Raw genomic sequence first — 18,092 nt, 5'->3', positions numbered from 1 at the left:
TGGGTTCTGTTGTTCGACAGCATCAGGGTTTCAACTGGTATCTCCTCACTTCTCTTGGCCTCTTTCTTATGGTTACAGGATGGCTGCTGCAGCTCCAGGCATCATGTCTGCATTCAACATAGGAAGAAAGGAGAAAAAAATGTGACACTAATTGTCACGCGAGTGTATGTTCCTCGGTTCTTGGTCTCGTCACAACGAAGATTTGGAGTGACGGACATTTAAAGTCCCCTCGGTGAGTCACAGCTCTCAGGTCTTGGATAGACCGTGTTATAGCTCTTAGACAAATCAGTGTTACAGCTCCTTTTTATTTAGAGGATAGCAGGAAAATCCATCTTTGAGGCGTGAGGGCACGTCGATGTAAAGACACGAGGAGAAGAGCGCCCCAGCACGCAGGAGAGAGAGGGAGCTGGCTCTGGCTCCTCTATTTGTATGTTTCTCTCTCCCTGGGTCTGTCCTATGTACGTTGGGCCAGCCAGGAGTGTTGTTTGTTTTACCTGAGGTCCTCACTCCGGTTCTCGGACCTTCTTTTGTTTCATTTTCGCGGGTTTTTCCCTTCCTTGTCTTTTAGCCACCACCATTTTGGACTCCTTGTCCCTATTCTACTTACCTAACATCCCCCCCCTCAAGAGATGGGAGGCCCAATTCTTTGGGAATAGGGGCGTCGAGGTCTCTCTGGCTACTTCCTGCTGAACTCGGGCAGCGAGGGGTGTTGGGCCTCCCCCTCTTGCTAGTCTCAAGCCTCAGAGTCCTGATAGCGGTGTCCATCTAAGGGTGTGTGATATTTCCCGTGGTCGGCTGTAGTTTTATATCTTTGTGGAACTGGCACTGTATGTTGTAGCTGGTTGACCTGGGCAGAGACGAAACAGGTTAGACAATTGGCAGTACATGGAACAATCATAAGCGTCATCAATGTAGCATAACAAGGACTAGTAGGGGCATCAGTCATTTTTAAATTCACATCGCCAGGATGGCTCAAGTCCCTCCTTGTTCAGGGATCAGAAGATCTATCTCCTGTCTGTTTTGGAGTACAATCTCTGTCAAGCTGTGTTGGCTCTTTAGAGCTATCTTGAGAAATCTTATCTCCAGAAACCAGATTTGGGGGGTGTTCATTAGAACGGCACTCATTGGTAGTCCTGAATAGGTATCTGAGATCTCCCAGGGGCTCACAGGTGTATTGAGTGTCCTCTTCTGTCATCTTCCATGGCTTGACTCGTGAGTAGTGAATTCAGGAGTCGTGTCCTGGTACCTTGACTGCTGCGGGTAGAAAGTATTACAGGGTAGGGGCCCTTCCATGTGAGCTGGAGTTGAGCTTTTGGGGACCCATCTTTCCAGACTTTAATTAGGACTTGAGTCCCTGGAGCATATAGTGTTGACTCCTTAGAATCTTTTGGGTCCTGGTTCATACCCCACAAGCGTATATCCTATTGGAATTGCCCAGTGGCCATGGTATAAGACTGGAGGGTCTGAGCCTCCGGATCTAGGAAGAGGTCATTGACATAAACGAGAGGTCTCCCATATAGCATCTCATAAGGACGAAGACCAGCCTGTTCCTTAGGGGCAATATGGGTGCAGAGGAGGGCTATCGGTAAAGCCTCCTTCCACCCCAGGGAGGTCTCCTGGGTTATCTTTTTTATTGCTGATTTCAAGAATTGATTGGCTCTCTCTATTTTTCTTGAAGATTGAGGCCTCCAGGCACAATGGAGATAATAAGTAACACCCAATGAGACCCCTTGGGTGACCTTAGAAGTAAATGATGTCCCGTTGTCACTTTGTAATGACCTGGGCAGACCAAATCTTGGAATGATTTCATGGAGCAGTTTTTTTACCACCTCCTCAGCTTTCTCAGTCTGGGTGGGAAAGCCTTCAATCCATCCTGTGAATGTATCTATCATGACTAATAGGTATTTATACCCTTGAGAAACTGGCATCTGGGTGAAGTCCATCTGCCAGTCCTCTCCTGGGTAGGCCCCACGTCGTTGGATAGGCTGGGCCAGCTGGGGTTTTTGAGCTCCTTGGGGGTTGTTTAATTGGCAAGTGGGACAAGAGGACACCACCTGTCTTATAGTTGTTTGGAAGCCTGTTCCTCTGAAGGACCTTTCTAATAATCTTTGGAGGGCCTTTTCTCCTAAATGAGTAGTGGCATGTAAGGAGTTAACCAACCTCCATTGGAGGTTCCCAGGCAGAAAAAGGAGTCCCTCCTTTTGGAACCACCCCATATGATCTTCTTGAAAGCCCTTGCTCTTAGCTTTAAGAGTCTCACCTTCAGTATATGAAGGAGTTTCTGGCAAATTAGTCTGTGGAACTAAGGTGGCAGCCCCTGTTAGGTCATGCTTCTGTAATGCTGCTCTCCTAGCTGCCTGATCAGCTGCTTGGTTCCCTTGTGCCACTTCTGTGCTCCCTTTTTGGTGTCCTTTACCGTGGGAGACTGAAACCTCAGTGGGCAGATGGACTGCCTCCAAGAGTCGAAGAATTTGATCACCATATTTCATTGGGGACCCTTGGGTGGTCAAGTGGCCCCTTTCTTTCTGAATAGCCGCATGTGCATGTAGCACCAGAAAGGCAGACTTGAAATCAGTGTAAATGGCTTTTTTTTTTTTTTTCTTTTCCCAGCTCTAAAGCTCGAGTCAGGGCTATGAGCTCAGCTAATTGAGCTGAAGTACCTGGTGGAAGAGGTTTAGCCTCTATCGTCTCAAAATTGGAGACTACTGCATACGGCTCTTCTTTTTCCATCCAAGACAAAGCTGCTTCCATCAGTGTACCAGATTTCCTCAGGGTTGGTCAGAGGATCTTCTGACAATCCTTCTTGGGGTTTTGTCCAGTGGTCCAAGGTTTCTAGACAGGAGTGAAAGGGGAGAGAGCCCTCGGGGGTAGGCAGGAGGGTGGCATTACTTGATATCTAAGGATTCTTTGATTAGACATCCATAAATGGCCTCTCCCATTTAAGAGTTGTTTTACTTGGTGGCTGGTAAAAATAGTTAGTTTGCCCCCAAAGGAGTGTTTAAAAGCATCTTCTAGCATGATTGCAATAGCTGCGAGATTTCGAAGGCAACCTCGGGTAGTTGGATTGAGCTTTTTGGATAAGTAAGCTACAGGCTGGGGCTCAGATCCCAACCTTTGAGTTAACACTCCCAAGGCTATTCCCTCTCTTTCATGGACATAAAGTTGGAATGCTTTTTCTGGGTCTGGCAACCTCAAAGCAGGTGCCTGAGTTAAGGCCTGTTTTAGTGTAGCCTCTGCCTTCTTTTGAGGAGTTCCCCACATCAGTGGGATTGAATCATCTCGTCCCTTTAAGCTTTCATATAAGGGCTGGGCAATTAGACCATAGTTGGGTATCCAGATTCTACAATATCCAGTTAGCCCCAGGAAAGCTTGCAATTGTTTTCGAGTCATGGGGGAGGGCAACTGGAGGATTCCTTGTACCCGATCAGAGGACAGCCTCCTGGACCCGTGTGTAATCTGAACTCCCAGGTAAGTGACCTTTGTCTCGACCATCTGTGCCTTAGCACGGGAGACCTTATATCCTCTTTCTGCTAAGCAGTTTAGAACCTGAACTGCATGTTGTTGGGCACTTTTCTCATCTGGAGAGCATATTAGTAGGTCATCTACGTATTGTAATATTTTCCCATTAGGTCCTAGGTCCAGATCTAGGAGATCCCGGCTAAGGGCCTGTCCAAACAGGTGGGGGCTATCTCTGAACCCCTGAGGTAATACTGTCCAAGTCATCTGTTGGCGTTTTTCTCCTGGGGTCTCCCACTCAGAGGCAAAAAGATATTGGGATTCTTTAGCCAGTGGTATGCAAAAAAATGCATCTTTGAGATCCAAGACTGTAAACCACGTGGCACTGGGTGGGATTTCTCCCAATATTACATAGGGATTGGGTATTGTGGGATGGAGGGGGACTACAGCTTCATTTATGATCCGGAGATCTTGAACCATTTGCCAGGTTCCGTCTTTTTTCTTTACTGAGAGGATTGGGGTGTTACATGGTGTACTGGTGGGGACCAATAGCCCACAAGCAAGGATTTTATTTATTAAAGGCTGTAGTCCCTCTTGAGCCTCTTTTGAGAGGGTATTGTTTGCGGTTAGGAAACCGAGTGGGATCTCGGAGGACAATGATGACTGGTTCAGCTTGGTGGGCTTGTCCAGGAATCCACTGGTCCCACACTTGGGGGTTAATTTTGTCTTCCCATAGTTTTTGGTCCCTCTCTATTGAAGGTGCAGTGGGTTTTTCAGTAGTAACCAGGAGCCGCAGGGCTCTAGGGGCTGAAAAACTTCCCATCACAAGGGTGGTCCCCAGTTTCGTGAGTATATCTCTTCCAATAAGGGAGTAGGACACTCAGGGACCACTAGAAACTGGTGGGAAAATATTTGTCCATCTCAGCAACAAAGAAGTGCTTGAGTGAATCTTTTAGTAGTTGCTTTTCCTGTAGCACCCAAAATGGTACAGGTTTGGGAGGAGAAGGGTCCGGAGTAGGAGATCAAGACAGAGTAGGTAGCCCCTGTGTCAACCAAGAAATTTTCAGACCTACCTGCCACATCCAGTTGCACCCTTGGCTCCAGCCCCGTGATGGTTATCTGTGACAGGCGGGCTGGCTGGAGCGGGCCGCTTCACTCCTCTTGAACCATCATGAGGGTAGGCTTGGCGCTTGACCTTGAGGCTCTTGGGTCCCGAGGGCAGAGTGCCGCCCAGTGTCCCAGTTGATGGCATTTGTGGCAAGCTGTTTTAGGAGACTTGTCACGGTTTGGACACTCTTTGACCCAATGCCCCGCCTGTCTACAGATCAGGCATTTGTCTTGTGCCTGTCCTTCAAGGACTCGAGATTTGCCATAGGGCTTCCCTGGAGGGCAGCCAGCATCTGGGCATGCCTTGTCTCTTTCTTTCTCTCCTTCTCCTGGGCCTTGGCCTCCTTCTCCTGTTCTGTTATAAAAGGTATTGGTGGCTGTCTGGACCATCTCATCTAAAGAAGCAGCGGAGTCCTGCTGTTGTAGCTGTTGTAACTTAATTCTGATATCTGATGCACATTGGGACAGGAATTTGTCCTTTAAAATCACCTGTCCCAAAAAAATAAAATAAAATAAAATCACCTGTCCCTCGTAAGAGTCCAGATTGGTAAACTTTTGCAGGGCCTCTTTCAGCCTCTCCAGAAAGGCAATGGGGTTCTCATTGGGCTCCTGAGTTATTGCTGAGACCCGGGCATAGCTAATTACTTTTTGTTGGGCTGCTTTCAGTCCTGCCTTCACACAGATTAGAAAATGATCTCTTTCCCAGATGTGCTCAGGGTCATTATAATTCCAATTAGGATCGGAGGAGGGGACTGCAGTTTCCCCTACTGGGTGTCTATCACTGGACATGTGAAGCCCTGTTGCATACCTCCGGGCCTCCTTTAAGACCTTAGTATGTTCAGGGTCAGATAAAGTTTGACTAAATATGACCATAATGTCTTTCCACATCAAGTCAAAGTCCAAGGTAATATGTTGGAATGTATCTATGTATTTGCCTGGGTCATCTGTATAGCTTCCCAGATCTTGTTTGATCTGTCTTAGTTTTAAGAGGGAGAAGGGCTTATGGAACCGGGTTGGTCCGAATTCTCCTCCAGTTTCAACTAAAGGACATACTCGAGCTGGCTTTTATAGAGGGAGTGCTCCCGGATATGAGGGCACGTTAGGATACTAGGAAGGAGCACCAGGCAACTCGGGAGCTGTGGGTGGTGAGCCTTCACGAGGGGGTTCCTTCTCTTGGTTGCCTGTGCCTAACACCATGTGCCTAGTGGGCTCACTTTTAGGGCGTACAACAATCCCATATTTAAGACAGAGTTCCTTCATATCCCTTAGTCGGAAGAAAATTTGGACATAGAGGATCTCTTTCAATTTTTATGGGTGGACTTCCTTAGGGGTGAGTCTTTTTGAAGGTTATCTTACCCAGAACTGTTGCAACCTGAGAGCCAGGCGTCCCCGGGTCAGGGTGCAGATCTCCAGGCAGGCTGAGGCGTGACAGCCTCCTAGAGATCGAATCCCCGGGCAGGCCGAGGCGTGACGGCCTCCTGGGACCCCTGGGACTAGCGGATCCCCGAGCAGGTTGAGGCATGACAACCTTTCGAGGACCAGATCCCTAGGCAGGTCAAAGCGTGATGACCTCCTGGGACCCCCGGACTGGAGTTTGGGAGTCCCCAAGGTCTCCAGTGTGACCAGTACTGGGTAGGATTAGGGGGTTGGATATTATAGAGTATTTCCCTCCCAAGACCAGTTATTTTCTGGTTGTCTCTCCAGAAGATTGTAGAGGAAACCTTGTGGGTCTGGATGGCACTCAGAAAAAGAGCATGAAACAGGAGGAAAGGGGGCAGAGCACAACCTTTGAAAGAATGACATAGCACAAGGGTATAATGTAAACCAGTTAAAATCAATTGGGTCTAAAATGACAAGTCAAATTCAAGTAAACCTTAATCTCCAATCTATAAGCCAACAGACACACCCAGAGGTGGCAGGACAGCTCCAAGGCACTGTGAAAGAGATGGAGGAGTGGGTGGTTCCCCAATGGCTGGGATGATCCTCACACTCGTTAGCATATGAATTTGCCCCTCTAGCAAAACCGAGTCAGGCCGCATTCAATGGCCAGTACCCCGTAGAATGCAGCACTTTTTTCTGAATCTTAACAAATCTACCTCTTATCTATTGCTTTGACTCTCAATGAATTTTTGTAATGAGACCTCAGAGCCTGAACTTTATTAGTTTTGGCCGGGCTTGAGTCCCGGGAGAGAGCTGAAGGACAGGAGGAAAAAGCAGTGGGAAAAACGTGCCAAGGAATCCCATTCATAGCCCGCCGGAAAATTTGCTAAATATCTGACGGGTGCTCACCGTTTCTTTGGTCTGATTCTTGGCACAGAGAAGAGAAAGGACAGAAGAACCCCCACCGGCTTGTGTAACAGCTACTGGGGCTCAGCAGATAGTGCCTTTGGGACATGCTGAGGAGTAGCCCCTCCAGAGTCCCTCAATTGTGCCCCCTGCCGCCCGCCTGTTCGTGGGAGGTTCGAGGAAACAAGAAATGAGAGGTTGTAAAGGAATTAAGATTTCGTTAGGCATGTCCCTCAAGCCAGAACAGCGAGGACCTCTTACCTTAACTGGAGGTCTTCTGGGATCTGAGACTGGGCCGCGTGGGCTTTCCGCCGTCCCGGTTTCCAGCACGATGGGCCTTCCCCTGCGCTGGATTTCCTTCGCGTTCCGCCTCTACCGCGGGAGCTTCGCTGAGCTGGGCTCCGGCTGTGCTTGGCCTCTTCCACGCGGAGATTGTTTCAGCCAGGTTATCTCCGAGTCACGGCCCCATAGGCGTCACGCGAGTGTATGTTCCTCGGTTCTTGGTCTCGTCACAACAAAGATTTGGAGTGACGGACATTAAAGCCCCCTCGGCGAGTCACAGCTCTCAGGTCTTGGATAGACCGTGTTATAGCTCTTAGCCAAATCAGTGTTACAGCTCAGTGTTACAGCTCTATTTTATTTAGAAGATAGTAGGAAAATCCATCTTCGAGGCATGAGGGCACGTCGATCTAAAGACACGAGGAGAAGAGCGCCCCAGAGCGTGGGGGAGAGAGAGAGAGAGGGAGCTGGCTTTGGCTCTTCTATTTGTATGTTTCTCTCTCCCTGGGCCTGTCCTATGTACGTTGGGCCAGCCAGGAGTGTTGTTTGTTTTACCTGAGGTCCTCACTCCGGACCTCGGACCTTCTTTTGTTTCATTTTCATGGGCTTTTCCCTTCCTTGTCTATGGCCACCGCCATTTTGGACTTTTTCCCTGTTCTACCTACCTAACACTAATTATATCAGAAAAGACAAAGAATCTTTCTGGATGTCTACGAACCAGAACAGTATCAAGCAAGGGAAGCTGGTAATAAGTATACTTCACATGTCCAGCCTCCACAGTGAAGGAGGAGGTTGGGAACAGGGTTGAGTTCGTCAGCAGCAGCGTCTACCACATTCATCCTGGACCTGGCCTCCACATCTCTTCATCTTTTTCTTCTAATCCACCTCTTTGTGTTTTTCCTCTGAATTCTGAGATACTTCTCTCTCTGCCTTTCAGACCATTGACTCAATGTGCAGCACGAGCTGTCTCTATTGGATTGTTATATTTGAAAGTCATACTTTTTAGTTTGCAGGAATCTTTTTGTGTGTGCTCCAACTACATCTTTCCGTGACCCTTTTTTCTCTCTTTGAAGTCCTCTTCTGTCTGTCTTGCTAGTTCTAATTTACACGTTCACCTAGGGCTTCCTCCCGTTGTTACTGAGTCCTTTTAAGCAAGTGTGATTTTTCTTTACTTGCTCATATTTTTTTTCCCTTGGTCCCCCTAGGGGTCAGGCTGTTGACATGTCCAGAGCAGGGCCGAGCCAATAAGTGGTGGAAGACACAGCCCTTTCTGCTCTCCTGGGCCTTTGGCAAAGCAAGGGTCTGGCAAACAGTCATTCCTTCACCACTGTCCACCCGAGGCATCCTCAGATGTTCACTGGCCACCTGGGATCCACCGGTCCCCCAGCGCAGTTCCCCTCTGGTCCATGGTGGTCAGCTGGGTGGGGCAGGCCCCCCAGGACCACACACGGCTGGAAGGCAGAAGCAGCCCGCTCTCTGAGAAGAGTTAGGGTTCTACTGTGGCGGGGGGTGGGTCACCTCTGGGAACCAGGAGTTCCTTTCTACCTCGTGCCAAAAGGAGCTGTGCCTTTTTTCCCACCACTGGTCCTTGAGCTGTGACTCCAGAGGGTGGGGCCCCAGACCTTCTCTTGTCCTTGGAGATGTAGGGGCTCCCTGTGGCCTTAGATGCTCTTTCCTGGCTTCCTGGTTATTTCACCCAGAGAGTGAGTGGCAGGCAGGGGGAGGGGATATGCACTCGGTGCTCAGTCAAGGCAATCTCAGGATTCACTTGAGCCAAGTTTGTATGGGTTATGCTTTTGCTTAATACCTGGGTAGTCTCTGTATAAACAAATGTTATAATAAATCTAGGTGTAACTTACCTGTTTGCTGAAACAGGCCTGGTAGGGCTTCTCTGGAGGCATTTGGTCAGCAGTTTGAATTAGTGATTTCAAACAGTGGGTGATGACTAGTGTTTAAAGGGAGACCATAGAAAATACAGGCATGCATCCTGCGGCAAAGGTGACTTTGTTTCGTGCAGATTTTCTGAGTTGCGTGTTTTGTACACTGGACTGTAATGTAAAATACAGTTCTGCATCATGTTATAAACAGCTGTTTAAGCTGGGGAATTCCCTGGCAGTCCAGTGGTTAGGGCTCGGTGCTTTCACTGCCACAGTTGGAGTTCAATCCCTGGTTGGGGAACTAAGATCCCACAAGCCACCGGGTGTAGCAAAAAAAAACAAAACAAAACTATAAGCGGTGTTGAATTGGAGGATGTTCTAGGGGCAGTTGTTTTGGCTTCACATGAAAATAAAAATAGAAAAGGATTAGATCCTTTACCAGAAGAATTCCATGACTCCCTCCACCCCAGCTGATTTTAAACACAGGTTCCTAAGACATCCTGAACTAACTAGTATTTAGCAGCCTAAATTTTCAGTGTTCTTTCCCCAGCCCCCACTTGACCCTCCAGAGGTCAGACTAGCCTGCTTTCTCTGCAGTTCTTGTGAAGGTTTGGGGTCATTTGCTGGGGGCAGAGAGGGAGCCCGCTTTGTTCCAGTGTTTGGGGGGACGATTGAGGAGGCTCAGCAGGAAGCAGAAACCAGCCCTAGCCTGCGTGTAGACTGTAGGGCTGCGTGCCTTTGGGCACACACTCCTCATGAATAAAGCAAGAATTATCTTCCTTGTCTAGTTTTGCACCCAAGGCTATTCTGATGACCCATGGAAAAGGAAAAAAATCCCTCAGTCAATACATGTTTGTAACAGAAAATGGAGTTTTGCTAATGCAAAGCCTTTTATTTTCTCTGAGCCGGACAGAGAGGGACTTGGGAATGTAAGACAGAGAGTAGCAGCCGTGGCTGATGCAAATTGCTCAGCAAACAGGAAAGAGGAAGTTGAAACGGCCTACAGGGAAATGTAGGCCTTAGGAGTCTGCAAGTCTGGGAGAAGGGAACTGGCTCCTCCCAGGACAAGTTTTACATTAAATGTCTGTGGGACTAGGTTTCTGGTGGAAGCCCCAGGGGAGGGCGGAACCTGCAGTCTGAACGAAGCTGCAGGCAGAGGTGGCTCGTGTGGCCGTGTCCATGTTTAATGAGCAGCTATGTGTGTCCAACACCCCACCAGGCCCTCAGATACCAATTGGTGAGATGGTCCTTGCTTCATGGTGCCAACAACCATGGGGAAGGAGGGTGATAGCCAAGTAAATCTAGGAGTGGTGAGGGCTCTAATATGTGAGTGAAAGCACTGTGTCAGCTCTAAACTGGGTTGTCTGCCCTTAGGCCTACCCTTGCTGGGGGTCCTCTAGCAGCCAGCACAGGGCAGGATGCTGTGGCTTGTAAACCTTCCTGACATAGATCAGCAAGTCCATGAACGTTTTCTGAGTGTAAAAGCCTTACATCCCTTCCTCAGTAGCTACAGGATCAGGTTCAGACCCCAGTTCTGTGTTCCCCAAGGCCCAATCTTGGTACCTTCTGACTGCACTGGGGGCCCAGCCACCTCCTCTGAGGCTCCCCTCCCCCAGCAGCACCCAGTCTTCCAGAAGTAGCTGCCCTGCTCTTCCGCATGACAGGTGGAACCACTGCTGCAGCCCTGATGCCCGGGTGCCCGCCACTCCCAGTGAGTCACACAGCCCTGGCCCAGCACCAGTGTACCCAGGCTGCTTTCCCAGAATTCCCGGCCGGGCCCCAGTGAGGTCAACCCCTGCAGGTGGCCAGCTCCGAGACCCTTCCTCTGTTTGAGAGGCCAGCCTGGAGTCTTCTCCAGAAGGGCCTCTCCCCTATGGGAAGAAGAGGTGGGAATGGCATTTCCCCCGTCTGTCAGCCCTTGGCATTGCCTACTTAAAGGAATCTATTAGTTAATTTTAAAATGTACAAAGGGGAAAAGGGGGCTTCCTTGGTGGTTCAGTGATCAAGACTCTCTGCTCCCATTGCAGGAGGCATGGGTTGGATCCTGGTATCCCACATGCTTCACACCGCAGCCAAAGAAAAAATATACAGGAGATAAAATCATAAAATTTGTAAAACTACAAATGACTAATCAACATGTAAAACTACACTTGGCTTCACTAATCATAGAGGATATGCATATTTAAAAACTGTTTTCTTTTCAAAAAACATTTTTCTTTTATTGTGCAATATAACACATATAGAAAAGGGCATTAGGTGTAAATAGACAACTGTGAGCAGGATGCTGGCTTCTTTTAGCTTGAGTTCCTCTGTTCATTTATGAGAGGGGTGGACTGAAAGATCTCTGAAGATCCTCCCAGCTTGGCCACTCCCTGAATCACGACTGTCAGACTTGATTTACTGCTAATTTCCTCTCTGGTCTGTGGGGATGGGGTTGATGTCCTAACCACCCTCTTTTCTCATTTGTAATCAGGCACACAAACACGGAGTCAGCCTGCCTCCCAGTGCTGGCAGGTGGCTCCAAAAAGTTTGAAGGAGAAAACCAGCCAGAGGATAAATGCCCTGGGAGGGTCAATGCCAAGCACAGGGTCAGCACCCAGGCTGTGAGGGAAGGGAAAGTCTGTGAGGTCAGTCCTACCACCCACAATGTCTACTGGTCCCCATTGGACTGGGCCAACTGTGGGCAGATCTGACTCAGTTCTTTAGGACCAGCTTTGTTTTAAGTACAATGCTCGATAATTTCATTTGGTTACCTTGTAGGGTCCCATTTCACAGATGGCATTGGTGTCCGAGGAGGGTAACTCGGGTTCCCAGAGCCTCATTCAGAGTTGATTGGCGTGTGGTAGGGCTGGCATGTAACCCTGCCCCTACCCCAACCCCCCCCAATCCTGAATCACAGTGTTTTTCTCACAGCTGTGCTGCTTCAGGGAGCTTGACTCATCCTCAGCATGTCTCCTTGGTCCCTGTCCCAAGGGATCCCTTAGAATGAACTTTTCCCTTTCCTCTCATGACAGCCTCCAGAACCTGAAGACACTGGTCCTGTCCCCTGAGTGTTTTCTTCCTCTTTCTCTGACTTTGGGGGGCACAGTCTGAAGCTGTCTTGCACTGGCTACACCTCTCTGAACATCTGTGAGATGATGGAAAGGATGGAAAGAAATAGGATGACCAGTTGTCCTGCTTTTGCACTGGTCCTTCCTAGTTTTAGCACCCAAGCCCCTCCAGTCCCAGGTGGACTGTTATTTCTCAGGACTGTCCCAGTTTTAAATGTCCCACAAACCACTAACAGACACTAGTGTTTGAGATGTTAAAGCTGGTGTCTGGGGGAAGATAGAGGTGTGCAGTCAAATATAGTTGAGAAAAGCTGCATCTCCCTCTTTCTTATCGGAGAGAAACAATATCTGTTCTCATGGTAAAGGCTTTGAAACAGTCCTTCAGCATTTCCCAGACTTATTTGATAGATCCTTTTTAACAAAACACTTATCTCACAGAACTACTATGTTGCAGTAATGCACAATAATGCTACGGAAAGTTGCAACTCTAACCAGTATTGAACTCAGTATCTGAGCTATGGTGTATTATTCCAGTTGCTTTTTAAGCCACATAGTTAACTCATTTTACTCTAGCACAGCTGGGCCACATCTGCATTCGGTAGAAAGCACATCATTTGCTGGCTCATAGAGCATTTGGACTTCCCACTGGAGAAAAATCAGTTTACTTCTTTGAACCTCAGTTTCCTTCATCTTTCAACTGTAAAGTGGGATTCATCAAATCAAATTCTATGGGTGGTGAGAAATTAAGAGGTAGTTATGTGAAAGCCCTGATGCTTAATGTGGAAGCATCAGGGCCTGATGCTTAATAAATAACTGGTCGGGAATAAACAGAGATCCTTGAGAGTTAAGATGGCATGGGAAGGAAAAGTGGCCTAAATTCTGAGCCATGAGATGGCCCCCAAAAGAGTCACGGAAAACCTGAAGGACAGTAAAAGTCCCTCCTCCAGAAGAAATAAATTGACTCAAACATGCAGTACTTTAGGGGAAAAACTGGAGGAATGATTTAAATTGATCTGATGACTCTCAAACTTATATCATCTAACTTAAACTTCACTTCTGAGTTCCCTGGACAATTCTACCTGGGTTTTAAGAAGGTATCTCAAAAAATTAAATGGCCAAAGTAATCGATTTTTGACCCACATTCCCCCACCTCCCCCCCACCCCCTGGCAGCAGCATTCTTCGTAACATCCCTCACGTTTGTAAATGGGAGCAAACTTTACCTGGTTGCTCAAAGCAAAAACACTTCGGAGTATCTTGATTTCTCCCTTCCTCACATTCCACACCCAATCTGTCAGTAAACCCTGGTGGCTCTGTCTCCAGGATACATCCCCAGTGCAGCTACCTGTCACCATTCCCAGTGTGTACCACTAGTCCACAGCCCTTCACACTGACCCTGTGCAAAGGCTCCCTAACCAGCTTTCCTCACCCCCAGCCCTGGCCCCCTCCCATCTGTCCTCCATGCTGAAACTGTCTTCTTTTTTTTTGGTTGTGTGGCATGTGGGATCCTAGTTCCCTGACCAAGGATCAAACCTGTGCCCCTGCAATGGAAACTCGGAGTTTTAACCACCAGACTACCAGAAAAGTCCCAGCTGCAACCTTCTAAAGTTTAAATCAGATTCAGGATCACGTCCCTGCTAAACACAGTACCCATGGCCCTCACTAAACCTGGAAATAAATCTGAACTGTTTACAAAAGTTGTGAGGTTTCTTCCCACGCCTCTGATCTCTCCCCATTCTATTATATTCTCCTGAGGTCCTTGCACAAGCCACATGGACCTTCTCAAAGCTGCAGCTTCTCTCATGGCCTTTGTACCTGTTGCTTCTCCCGCTCAGAAGGTCTTCTCCTGCATCTTCAGCACTTGTCAGTACCTGAAATTATCTTTGTCTTGTATTAGTGGTCATACATGTTGCATATCCCCACCCCACCCCCCACCCCTCCAATGCCTCAATAGAAGAGAATAGGCGCTCTTGTCTATCTTGTTTATAGCTGTATCCCCAAAGCCCTGGGCAGGGCTTGAGTCACAGGAGAAGCTCAGCGTTTATTTGCTGACTGATTTGTCTGTGAGGACTATAGCTAAGATTGTTAGAACTAGAAAAGAAACAGTCCAAACTGATGGTTTCACAGAGGGGGAAACAGAGGAATGGATGCCAACTTATGCCAGCCAGGTTGGTTGTGCATAATCGGTAGGTTTCTTTTTCATAGGCGTAGTGGCCACTAAAGGTGAGATTAGTTATTTCCCCCTACAATCTCCCTGCCAGGTTATCATGAATTAGGTATCAGAACAAATTCTGCTACCCATGTAAGCATACAGCAAGCATTTACTAGCAAGGAGCCACAAGACCAGTTCATACAATGTGTTATTTGAAGTCAGTGAAGCCCCAGTTCCCTGTATCACCTTGCATGAAGAGTCCAATCAAGACAGATACAACAGGGACTTCTCTGGTGGTCCAGTGGCTAAACTCCATGCTCCCAATGCAGGGGGCCTGGGTTCGATCCCTGGTCAGGGAACTAGATCCCACACGCTGCAACTAGGCACTCGTACCACAAGTAAGAGAAGTCTGAGTACTGCGACAAACAGCCGGCATGCCGCAATGAAGACCCAGTACAGCCTAAATAAACAAAATTTAAAATGTAAAAAAAGACTCAATCTCTTAAAAAAAAAAAATACAATATCCTAGAGGCAGAATTCAGTTAGCTAGATGGTCACATTAGGCAACCAGAATCCCTCAGGATTTGGGATGCCTCAAGAGTTTAGCCCAGTGCATCACCCTTAAGTAAGATTTTTTTACTCTGAAGAAAGAATCAGTAGTGCCCTCAGTCATTTTAGCCAACCCATACATCTTGAATGCGACAGGCACACCTTGTTTTCTTGCACTTCACTTTATGGCATTTGGAAGATACCGTGTTTTTTACAAATTGGTTGGTGGGAGCCCTGTGTCAAGTCCAGCAGCATCTGCTCACTACATGTTTCTGTCACATTTTGGTAATTGTCACAGTAGTTCAAATTTTTTCCTTATTTGTTATGGTGATCAGTGATCTTTAATGTTACTATTGCAAAAAGATTACAACTTGATGAAGGTTCAGGTGATGATTAGCATTCTTTAGCAATAAACTATTTTTATTTTTATTTTTTTTTAATAAACTATTTTTAAATTAGGCATCGACATTGTGTTTTTAGACATAATGCTACTGCACTCTTAATAGACAATGGTATAAACCTATCTTTTATATGCACTGAGAAACAGAAATTCATGTCACTCACTTTATTGCAATATTGGAACCCTCAACATGAAATATCTCTGAGGTAAGCTGGCAGTAAGTTCATCAAAGAATAGCTCATTTCTAACACCTGTTGTGCTAATCAATAAGCCATGAGTTTCACTGATGCATTCATTATGGCACTCCCTATGCTAATCAGTATTGAGATAAGGAAAGCTGTGGGGCTGTGTTGAGCTGTTTGGGTGTGACTGTGCACATCTCAGACATGGTGGGAGTATTTACACCATGGAAAGTGGCAAGAGTCCCCCTCCGCACCCCCTACCAGAGAGCTAGTTATTTAACTTGGACCTGCATACCACTGGATAGCTGAGTGTCCTCAGGAATGTGACCTTTCTGATAAAATTCTGACTGACCACCTCACCCTCATGACTACCTCTAGACTGGCAATGCCTGCGCTTTAGAAATTACCTGGGACCTTTACAATAACACTGATAACTGATACGCAGGTCCCTGTTGGTGGAGATGCTGACTTGACTGGACTGGGGTGGGGCTTGGAAATCAGGAAACATTGAAAGCTCACCACGTGCTTCTAACCTGCAGCCAGGGTCACCCTCATGCCTGTATGTCATATTGGGTTGGCCAAAAATTTCGTTCAGCTTTTTTTTCTGTAAGATATTCGGGAATACGATTTATGCCACATATTCTAACAAAGTTCATGACTGAACCCGGCTTGGCATCAGACCTGCTGACCCGCAGCCAGGAGTTTCTGGCAAAAGGAGAGAAAAACTGGCACTTCCCTGGTGGTCCAGCAGCTAAGATTTTCAGCTCTCAATGCACAGGGCCTAGGTTCGATCCCTGGTCAGGACCTAGATTCCACATGCTGCCACCAAGAGTTCACGTGCCACAACTAAACATCCTGCGTGCCACAATGAAGATTAAAGATCCCATGTGCTGCAATCACCCAGTGCAGCCAAATAAAGGAAAATAATTTTTTTTTTAAATGGAGACACTGAAAATACGTTGTCACCGCTTCTGAGATCTCAGTGTTTGCCAGTGTGACTGAAGAGTACCCCATAGCACTTGTGATCAGGTCGGGGATAGGGAGGGACAGCAAACTTGCTCAGGAACTGGGGAAAGGCTGTGCTAGCCCCAAAGAGCTCCAGGCTTCCTCTGCAGGGGTGTCTCAGCCTCATCACTCCAGGCGTCATTGTACAGGGGCTCAGGGATTGCTGAGAGGAGCCACTCAAATGAGTGCATGTCATTAGGAAAGATTTGTAGAGGAGCGAGTGCAGCTAGCTAGAAGGCCAGGACTAAGACAGGGACAACTGAAAGAAAATCCCAGCAGGGAAGGAGGCTAGAAGGCTAACCCCAGGGAGAAGGAGACAGACAACCCCTCCGAGGGCATGGTGCTGAGTCAGCCCTCCTGGGGATGGAGGACCTCAAAGAGTAGGTGTAAGGTGAGGGCTGGTGAGGAAAGTTAGTCCTGTAAAGAGGGGTAAAGAGTTAGTTTCTTCCTCCTTAAAGGACAGAATATGGGCTTCTCTGATAGCTCAGTTGATAAAGAATCTGCCTGCAAATGCAGGAGATCCCGGTTCCACTCCTGGGTGGGGAAGATCCCCTAGAGAAGAGATAGGCTACCCACTCCAGTATTCTTGGGCTTCCCTTGTGGCTCAGCTGGTAAATAATCCACTTACAATGCGGTAGACCTAGGTTTGATCCCTGGGTTGGGAAGATCCCCTGGAGAAGGGAAAGGCTACCCACTCCAGTATTCTGGCCTGGAGAATTTCATGGACTGTATAGTCCATGGGGTCGCAAAGAGTCGGACACCACTGAGTGAAACCATTCAAAGGACAGAAATGACAACTTCTAACCTTGAGGTAGGATGCCTTTGAAGCCCCAGGTTATGCATTTGAAGGTGACCCTCAGCAGTCCCTGGTTCCATGTCTCTACCCAACCTTGCAGGGTTTGCTCCCTTGTACCAGGAAACTGGCTTCCTTTCAACCCCTGGGCATGACATTGCTTCCCTCCCCACCCAGACCTTACTTGCTTCCTTCTAGAGTAAAACCGGCAGAACTCTGGGGGCTGGGCCGCCGGTCTCTATCTGTCTCTGGCAGGCTTGGGAATTCAGATCCCGGGAATGGGACAAGAGTGCCATTCCCGAAGTCGCCACCAGGGACCACACCCAGCCCTGCCTTGAACTCTCATATTTAATTCCTGAATGCTACAAACATGGATTGCCTGGTTCCCAAGTCCCCAGCTGAGCTCGTCCTGCGGGGAAAGGAAAACAGCAGTGAGTCAAGCAGGGGCCGTGGGAGACAGACTCACAGCCAGGAAGACAGACTTTGACCCCAGACAGAGGAAAGGCTGGGCGGAAAGAGGCTGGGTCAGACCTGGGCTGTGTGCAAGGTCTGAGGCCCCTGAGTTAGGGCTAGTGGGTGAGGGCTTCTCGGAGGAGGAGGCCATGGGGGCAGGGTTGCTACCTCACCTAGTCCCAGTGAAGGAGAGGATCGGAGACTTGGGGGAAAGCCTCCCACTGTTACAAAAGGAACTGTGGGGCCTTCCATGAGGGCCCTCTGCCCTACCCTGGTCTGCGGCGCCTTCCCAGATGCGACCCTCCCGCCCTGCTTAGACTGAGCAACTCCATTTCCTTATTCCATTCATGGCTTGCACACTTGATTGCACATTTTTTAACGCCTTAAGCCATAAATTCCTGTCCTTTCCTCATGGTCTTCCCTCTGGACCGCAGTAGAAAGCGGGCATTCTGTGTGCCCCGAATGAAGCACTAGCTCTCTCCGTAGCGACGCCCTGCACACTCTC

This window comes from Budorcas taxicolor, chromosome 5 (genome assembly GCF_023091745.1).
Source record: "Budorcas taxicolor isolate Tak-1 chromosome 5, Takin1.1, whole genome shotgun sequence".
Lineage (NCBI taxonomy): Eukaryota > Metazoa > Chordata > Mammalia > Artiodactyla > Bovidae > Budorcas > Budorcas taxicolor.
Note: the sequence above shows the minus strand (reverse complement) of the source record.